The following is a 9,702-nucleotide window of genomic DNA, read 5'->3' as shown; positions in this document are numbered from 1 at the left end:
TGACTGATAGGCTCCAGGTAAGCAACATATATAACAGCTATCAGCTTTGATTGATAATTGGATATTTATTACCCATAGCTTGGTCATACAGAGTTAAATTTTCATTTGAACATTCAAAGAAATTTTTTTGTCTGAACATTCTTTCTTGCCATCATTAAGGTGTCATTCACACTAGCGCAACTCCAAATTTGCACAGTTTTCATTGACTTTGATCCGACTTTAAACTCTGTGGATCAAGGTAACATCAGAGTAGTGCAGGCACCTTTTCAAAGTCACTGCCACTTGAAGAGAATAATCTGCGACATGCCATACGACTTTGAAGACCCACTATTTGAATGAAATCCCAGACTCATTACAATATGCAAAATTGTCCTGAATGAAAACCACATTCGTTTGAGAAATATTCTCATTACTACTGTAGAAAATGACGATATTACCCCACTAATCATTAGAAAATCTAAGGAATGTTCTGAAAATAAAAATGTTCCAACAAAATTCTATTATTGAATGGCCAGCTTAATTTTGTATCTGTTAGGTGTGATACTTTTTGGGCAATGCAGCCTCAATTTCAGATTGTTGTATACAAATACGACATTTTAATAGCCAGATATTCAATAGTGTACTGTTCGTTCGTTGCACAGGAATATCCTTCACTCCTAACACAGGGCACCTCTTAAGAGATAACCAAAGCTCTGCTATGCAGTGTGTGGTAGAACTCAACTTTGACTTTTCTCTAAAGTTAAAATTTGAAAACTGCAACTCTGCCTGGGACCCCGTCAGATCAGGAATTAGTGGCATTAAGCTGTATATATTCTGCAATTTTAAATGTAGCTACAAGATGTAATTTAAGCCTTAATACTACATGCTAATCATGTGTTATAAAGATTCTCTCCGGCATCCTTATGGGACCTTTGTGCTGAAAATATGCAGTTTCTAAATTTTTGGTCTCTGGTAGACGCATCCTCAACCTTTTTACTGAACTAAGTAAACAAAACACATTGGTTCAGTTTATTTTCTAGCCAGAATTTACAGTCTATTTTTAACTTTAAATCAGATTTTGATGACTTAATCTTTCCTTTTTCGTACATGGGTATCCATTTTTATTTAATCATTTAATGACCTTCTTCAATAATTCAGGACCAGCAGGAAAAGGAGACTTTTATCTAATGCATTAATGTGGGCTGAGACTTAATTTTCTTGCATTAACGTTGCATAAGGCCTGTTCATTTTGTCATTATGCTGTTATTTTATTTTATATCATATTTATTTTATATTATTTTGTCACTTTGCTGTTAATAACATAATTTCACACCTTGTTCTTCATGAAAAAGTCACGTATTTATAACCTTGAGATATCCTATTCATTTCCACCTGGGAATAGGATGTACAGATATGTAAAAATTGTCTTTCTCTAAAGATGTCTCCATCCTTGTGACTTCATAAGTCTAGTTAAGTCACTTGATTAGAGCTGGGTTGGCATTAAATTTCTTGAGCAACATCCACAGCATGTTTGTTTTCAGGAGATAAACAGTACTGAGGATAATTGTGTGGGGCTGGGGCAGTTCTGGGCCCTCATCCATGGAGCTCAACAGCATCTCTTCTTTTTAAAGTCCTATTTACAGAGTTGCAGTAGGAGTGGTACTGTTGTAATTTGTCTTTTTTCCCTCAGAGTGTCCTAGCAAGTTGGATGCATTGCACTTTGAATTCTAAGCACACTAGGGTTTTCCACATCTTGCATTTTGGTCACACATAGAGAAAGGTCCCAAACACTGCACACCTAGCAAAGTCATTAGTAAACTGGTGAAAGCAACTTCATCCAAAGCAATTCTTGGGGTCTTGACTTAGGTTGAAGCTGGCTGAGGCTGCTTTCACCTGTTTACTAATGGCTTTGCTAGGTGTGCAGTGTTTGGGACTTTTTTATATGCATATGCGCAGAAAGTGAGGAGTTAGACTAACCCCTGCCTAGCCAGCACCCGTTGCAGGAAACACCAGGTGGATTTACAGGTGCTTGAGCGGAGACTTTGCATTTTGAGGTTACCTTTTGGTCATGTTTTATTAAAGACCAACTATGAAATGAGATGGTCATAGTTATCACTTTCTTTCCCCCAACTTTCCATCAGTTACGAGTAAAGAGAGTCAGGGGATACCTGTACAAGTGGCAGTGCAACATGTTGCTGCTTACATCATACTGGTGTTGCTCATATTTTTGGAATAGGAGATGTTAATGGCCAGGGTGTGCAAAGAAAGGTGGCACAGATGAGCAGCATTTAGCTCAACCCAGAAGCTCTGCCAGTACAAACAGTGTTGCTTACCGCAGTGTTGGCCCCCACTACTCGGCTTGTGGTAAATAACAGGTAGACAGTCCCTAATGATGCCGTAAGCTTAGGTGGAGAGGCTGCCTGGACAGGGCTGGGCTTCAGAGGCAAGAGATAGAGAGTTTGCCCTTCTTGGTGCTGCTTAAATTCTTGTTCAATATTTTTATTTAGGTTTACATAAGAAAAACAGAGAAGTGTATAGATGTATACATGGCATACATACAATGACTATAGAATCAAACTATCTCTTACATATCTATGAGTAAAAAAACAAGAATAAGGTCAAGTAGCAATCTGTGTAACAAAGCGATTGAAAGAACAATAGTGAGAGCCCCTATTCGTTTGCTGAACACAGTGAATCGTGCCTCCAGACCACCCATCCATCCCAATGGGCTCAAACTGTGATTGGGTGGGGGCACATTTATAAGGTGTTGAAGTGTACTCATTTAATACAAGCGGTAAGTTACAGTGTGGACGGAAAGTATTACAACCCCCTTAAATTTTTCACTCTGTTATATTGCAGCCATTTGCTAAAATCATTTAAGTTCATTTTTTTCCTCATACACACAGCACCCCATATTGACAGAAAAACACACAATTGTTGACATTTTTGCAGATTTATTAAAAAAGTAAAAACTAAAATATCACATGGTCCTAAGTATTCAGACCCTTTGCTCAGTATTTAGTAGAAGCACCCTTTTGATCTAATACAGCCATGAGTCTTTTTGGGAAAGATGCAACAAGTTTTTCACACCTGGATTTGGGGATCCTCTGCCATTCCTCCTTGCAGATCCTCTCCAGTTCTGTCAGGTTGGATGGTAAACATTGGTGGACAGCCATTTTTAGGTCTCTCCAGAGATGCTCAATTGGGTTTAAGTCAGGGCTCTGGCTGGGCCATTCAAGAACAGTCACGGAGTTGTTGTGAAGCCACTCCTTTGTTATTTTAGCTGTGTGCTTAGGGTGATCGTTTTGTTGGAAGGTAAACCTTCTGCCCAGTCTGAGGTCCTGAGCACTCTGGAGAAGGTTTCTGTCCTGGATATCCCTGTACTTGGCCGCATTCATCCTTTCCTCAGTTGCAACTAGTTGTCCTGTCCCTGCAGCTGAAAAACGCCTCCACAGCATAATGCTGACACCACCATGCTTCACTGTTGGGACTGTATTGGGCAGGTGATAAGCAGTACCTGGTTTTCTCCACACATACCGCTTAGAATTAAGGTCAAAAAGTTCTATCTTGGTCTCATCAGACCAGAGAATCTTATTTCTCACCATCTTGGAGTCCTTCAGGTGTTTTTTAGCAAACTTCATGTAGGCTTTCATGTGTCTTGCAGTGAGGAGAGGCTTTTGTCTGGCCACTCTGCCATAAAGCCCCGACTGGTGGAGGGCTGCACTGATGGTTGACTTTCTACAACTTTCTCCCATCTCCCAACTGCATCTCTGGAGCTCAGCCACAGTGATCTTTGGGTTTTTCTTTACATCTCTCACCAAGGCTCTTCTCCCCCAATAGCTCAATTTGGCCGGACGACCAGCTCTAGAAAGGGTTCTGGTCGTCCTAAACGTCTTCCATTTAAGGATTATGGAGGCCACTGTGCTCTTGGGAACCTTAAGTGCAGCAGACATTTTTTGTAGCCTTTGTCAGATCTGTGTCTTGCCACAATTCTGTCTCTGAGCTCTTCAGGCAGTTCCTTTGACCTCATGATTCTCATTTGCTCTGACATGCACTGTGAGCTGTAAGGTCTTATATAGACAGGTGTGTGGCTTCCCTAATCAAGTCCAAGCAGTATAATCAAACACAGCTGAACTCAAATGAAGGTGTAGAACCATCTCAAGGATGATCAGAAGAAATGGACAGTACCTGAGTTAAATATGAGTGTCACAGCAAAGGGTCTGAATACTTAGGACCATGTGATATCTCAGGTTTTTTTTTGTTTTTTTTTTGTTTTTTAATAAATCTGCAAAAATGTCAACAATTCTGTGTTTTTCTGTCAATTTGGGGTGCTGTGTGTACATTAATGAGGAAAAAAAATGAACTTTTAAATGATTTTAGCAAATGGCTGCAATATAACAAAGAGTGAAAAATTTAAGGGGGTCTGAATACTTTCCGTCCCCACTGTATATGGGGTAGGGATGAGCCGAACACCCCTCGGTTCGCTTCACACCAGAACCTGCGAACGGACCAAAAGTTTGCGCGAACTTTAGAACCCCGTTTAAAGTCTATGGGACTCGACCGTTCAAAATCAAAAGTGCTCATTTTAAAGGCTAATATGCAAGTTATTGTCCTAAAAAGTGTTTGGGGACCCAAGTCCTGCCCCAGGGGACATGTATCAATGCAAAAAAAAAGTTTTAAAAACGGCCGTTTTTTTTTTTAGGAGCAGTGATTTTAATGACGCTTAAAGTGAAAAAAAAGTGAAACATTCCTTTAAATATCGTACCTGGGGGGTGTCTATAGTATGCCTGTAATGTGGCGCGTGTTTCCCGTGCTTAGAACAGTCCCTGCACAAAATGACATTTTTAAAGGAATAAAAAGTCATTCAAAACTGCTTGCGGCTTTAATGTAATGTCGGGTCCCAGCAATATGGATGAAAATCAGTGTGACAAACGGCATGGGTACCCCCCCAGTCCATTACCAGGCCCTTTGGGTCTTGTATAGATATTAAGGTTAACCCCGCACCCAAATTAAAAAAAGGAAAGGCGTGGGGCCCCCAGGCCCTATATACTCTGAACAGCAGTATACAGGCGGTGCAAACAAGACAGGGACTGTAGGTTTGTTAAGTAGAATCTGTTTGTAATTTTGAACTGGTACATTTTTAAAGTGTAGCTCCAGCCAAACAATCTATTTTTAAGCTTTTTGGAAAACCATAGGGAAGGGTTATCACCCCTGTAACATTTGTTTTGCTGTCTGTGCACCTCTTCAGAAGATTTCACCTCACTTTCTGTCCCAATGACAAATGTTTTTTGAAAATTTTGGGGTTTTTAGTGAAACAAGGATTGGTGATAAAGCATCAGTGGAGAGGAGACATGTTTTTCCCATATTAACTCTTACAGGAGAGAATTTCCCTTCCTAGGGGTAGATTTCATCTCACTTCCTGTTGTCTCCTCCTTCCGTTTGCAAGTAGGAGTCATTTGTAAGTTGGATGTTTGAAAGTAGGGGCCTGCCCTATATACTCTGCAGAAATTGGGGCCTTAGGTGTTGGTGTTGCCACAACACTGTAAGCCCTCACAGTTACTCTTGGTGGGCGCAGGAATGGGCCCTGCTGTGAAATAGTAGATCAAGAATTGTAATTACATGTCCCTGTTGAACAGGGGCAGAAAAATTGAGCCTTAGCCACTGCTGCCACAACACTGCAACCCCTCACAGATACTATAGTTGGAGCGCAGGAATGAGCCCTGCTGTAAAGTATTGCATCAAAAATTGTAATTACATGCCCCTGTTAAACAGGGGCAGAAAAATTGGGCCTTAGCCACTGGTGGCAGTGCCCAGAATCAAAAATGTTCTTACAAGCTATCAGCATGAAAATTGAGGAGGAAGAGGATTGTCACTCAGCATAACAGGATAGTCACTCAGCATAGGCAGTCTTGAAGGGATCTCACATTTAAAAAAAAAAAAAAAAAATGATTCAGTTACATCAGCATCAGGTGCTTGGTAGCTGGTGATCCAAGACTGATTCATTTTTATGAAGGTCAGCCGATTGACCGATTCGGTGGACAGGCGCACCCTATGATCGGTTACAAAGCCTGCAGCAGGATTGAATGTGCGTTCCGAGGTGTCCAAGTCTGATCTTGCCCCTAGGTATTCCTGCACCATGTGAATCAGACACTGGCGATGGTTGCTGGAACCGATCATACCTTGGGGCTGCAGACTAAAAAATTGTCTGAACGCATCGGTCAGACGGCCACTATCTCCACCGCTCCTTCTGTGACTGACCGAAGCCTCAGCAACACGTTTTCCTGGAGGAACAGGAAATTGTAACTTCCCAGGCTCTGGAAACGCGTTGCATAAACCTTTCTGCAAGGCCTCCCGAAGATGTTTCATCCTCTGCTCCCTCTGCGACAGCAAGATAAGGTCCGCCACCTTACCCTTGTAACGTGGATCAAGGAGGGTTGCCAGCCAGTAATGATCCCTCCCCTTGATACCACGAATATGAGGATCCTTCCGCAGGCTTTGCAGGATCAGGGAGGACATGCAGCGTAGATTTGCTGAGGCATTCGGTCCAAAGTCCTCTGGGTCACGAAGGACGACATGATCCGCAGCCACCTCCTCCCAGCCACGTACAAGTCCATGGGTTTCTTTGGACTGTAAATGATCCCTTGAAGAATGCTGCTGATGCTGAGTGCCAGAATTCACCTCCATGCTGACACAATCCTCCTCCTCCACCCCCTCAATCCTCGTCCTGCTTGATCGGCGGACACGCAGGAACCCCATATTGACAGAAAAACACAGAATTGTTGACATTTTTGCAGATTTATTAAAAAAGAAAATGTGAAATATCACATGGTCCTAAGTATTCAGACCCTTTGCTGTGACACTCATATATTTAACTCAGGTGCTGTCGATTTCTTCTGATCATCCTTGACATCCTGCAATCCCAGGTACCTGCCCAAGAACTGCTGCACCACCAAGTTAAGGACGTGAGCCAAACAGGGCACATGGGTCAGTTGTCCCTGTCGGAGGGCGGAGAGGAGGTTGGTGCCGTTGTCGCAAACCACCATTCCTGGCTTAAGCTGGTGTGGCGTCAACCACCTCTGAACCCGCCCCTGCAGAGCTGACAGAATTTCTGCCCCAGTGTAGCTCCTGTCCCCCAAGCACACCAACTCAAGCACCACATGACATCTTTTTGCCTGTGTGCTTGCGTAGCCCCTTCAACGCCTACGGAGCACCGCTGGTTCTGAGGACAAATCAGCACAGGAAAAGGCCATGGAGGAAGAAGAGGAGGGGGTGGAGGAGAGAGGTGTGGCAGAATCACCACTATTAGAATTTTGGAGGCGTGGTGGCGGAACAACCTCCAACACTACTGCACCCTGTCCTGCATCCTTCCCAGCTGCCCAATGAGTCACCCAGTGCGCGTTGAAAGATGGGTAACGTACCTGTCCATGTCTGCTGGACCATGAGTCAGTGATGATATGCACCTTACCGCTGACTGCCCTGTCCAGCGAGGCCAAGACATTGCCTTCCACATGCTGGTAGAGAGCCGGAATCGCCTTCCGTGAGAAAGTGGCGTTTGGGAACCTGCCACTGAGGAACCGCACATTCCACAAACTCACGGAAGGGGGCAGAGTTTACCAACTGAAAAGGTAGCAGTTGACGTGCTAGCAATTTAGCCAAGCTAGCATTCAACCGCTGGGCATGTGGATGGCTGTGAGCAAACTTCTTTCGGCGGTGCAGCAGCTGGGGCAGGGAAACTTGCCTGGTACAATCTGACATCGGTGTACCAATAGCAGATTGCCCGCAAGTACTTGGCTGTGACGCACCTAATTCTACACCTTCATTCCTCTCAGTGCAGGTTTCAGAGAGCACTGAAGGTATAGTGGGGTTGGAGATCCCAGCTGATGAGGAGCAAGCAGAGGTCCGCTTTGTTCTTTGGTGTGGGTCTTTTAGATACACTTGCCAATGAACTGCATGGCAGGTCGACATATGTCTGGTCAAGCATGTGGTGCCCAAGCGGGTGATGTTTTGGCCACGCGAGATACGCTTGAGATATATATGTGTGTGTATATGTATATATGTATGTGTGTGTGTGTGTGTGTGTGTGTGTGTATATATATATATATATATATATATATGCATATATATATAAATGCATATGTATACACAATACACTGTAAGTTAACTGACTGACTCACCTGCCTACTCTAACTTTAAATCCAAATGACACTGTCTCTATCTCTCTCCACCGCCGCAACGCACTACAGAAGGCAGCCACGTAGGCGGCCTTATATAGTGTGGGGCGTGTACTAAACCCCCTGAGCCATAATTCGCCAAAGCCACCCTGGCTTTGGCCGATTATGGCTCTCTGTACAGACCGCGCTGTGATTGGCCAAGCATGCGGATTATAGTGCATGCTTGGCCAATCATCAGCCAGCAATGCACAGCGATACCGCAGTGAATTATGGGCCATGACGCGCCACTTGAATTTGGCGCGAACGGCCCATAACGTTCGCAATTCGAACAATTGAACAGGCGAGTCGAACATGGCAGAAGCTCATCCCTAATATGGGGTATGAAGTGGACGTGGTACTCATATTACAATACTCGATTGCAGTAGGTCAAAGAGAAAAGCAGTAAGGATCAAACTATCAGTAAAGGTGATGCGTTTTAATCTCTTCGTTGTATGTATTTAGTTGAGGAATATGAGAATCCCATTTGTGGGTCATATAATGAAAAATAGAGAAAATGGAGAAAAGGAAGTAGAAAAGAAAAAGGACTAAGTGTTAAGACGATGCAGGCCAGTAGGTCAGCTTAAAATGGAGAACAGGGGTAAGTAAATTGAAAAGGAAAGAAGACAAAGAAGGAAGAGTCTCTTGTGGTGGTAGCATGACTCGCGACAAGGAAATGCGTACAATTGATAATGAGGTGAGAAAATTAGTAAGGCAACAACAATAATTGTATGTGGGACGTTGAGATACTACTATAGTTGTACCTACAGTGTCGCCCTGCTTTTAGGTACACATTTATCTGGGAATTCTTCAAACAACAGTAATTGGTCGAAAATAGATAGTGGTTGGTATGTCCTTATTAGATAAGGCACCTCATCCCAACGGTTAGTTTAGAGAAAGGGACAGAGGGAAGGGGATTATTGCGGTGCCAAAACTAATCAGTGAAGATAATCATTAAAGTAGCAAATTTTATTACAATTATATTTAAAAACATATATTCCAAATACACATTCACATGCATATTGAAAGGAGCATATAGGATATACTGTTGGCCGAGATGATATTGGCTTATTAAAGTGGCGGGTCAGGTCTTCCCTACGTTTCGCCAAGACATTGGCTTCCTCAGGGGAACAAGACGCGACCAGAATAATTATAGCTCTACAGAAAGAAAAAACATTATTTTTTAGAATACGCCACATCAAGTAAATATAATATACAAAAAATATACTATTAAACATGGTGCGCAATACTGAATAGTTGGGCGAAAGGGTACTAGTTGTCTCATCCCCCTCCCCAAAAAAACATATAGTGGGAATAAACACCCCACTACCCCAAAGCAATCACCCAACCTACCCTGTTGCCCCCACAGGGCAGGGTCAGCAGGGAAATAGGTCCCAAGGATGGCAAGCCAGCACTGCTGCAGTGTGGCTTCAGAGGACAAAAGGGAGACCAATAAAAGGTACAAAAAAAATAAATATTAGAGACAAATAGCTCACATAGAGCCCATGTCTATTGC

This window comes from Aquarana catesbeiana, linkage group LG03 (assembly GCF_042186555.1).
Source record: "Aquarana catesbeiana isolate 2022-GZ linkage group LG03, ASM4218655v1, whole genome shotgun sequence".
NCBI lineage: Eukaryota > Metazoa > Chordata > Amphibia > Anura > Ranidae > Aquarana > Aquarana catesbeiana.
This window is presented reverse-complemented; position numbering follows the sequence as displayed.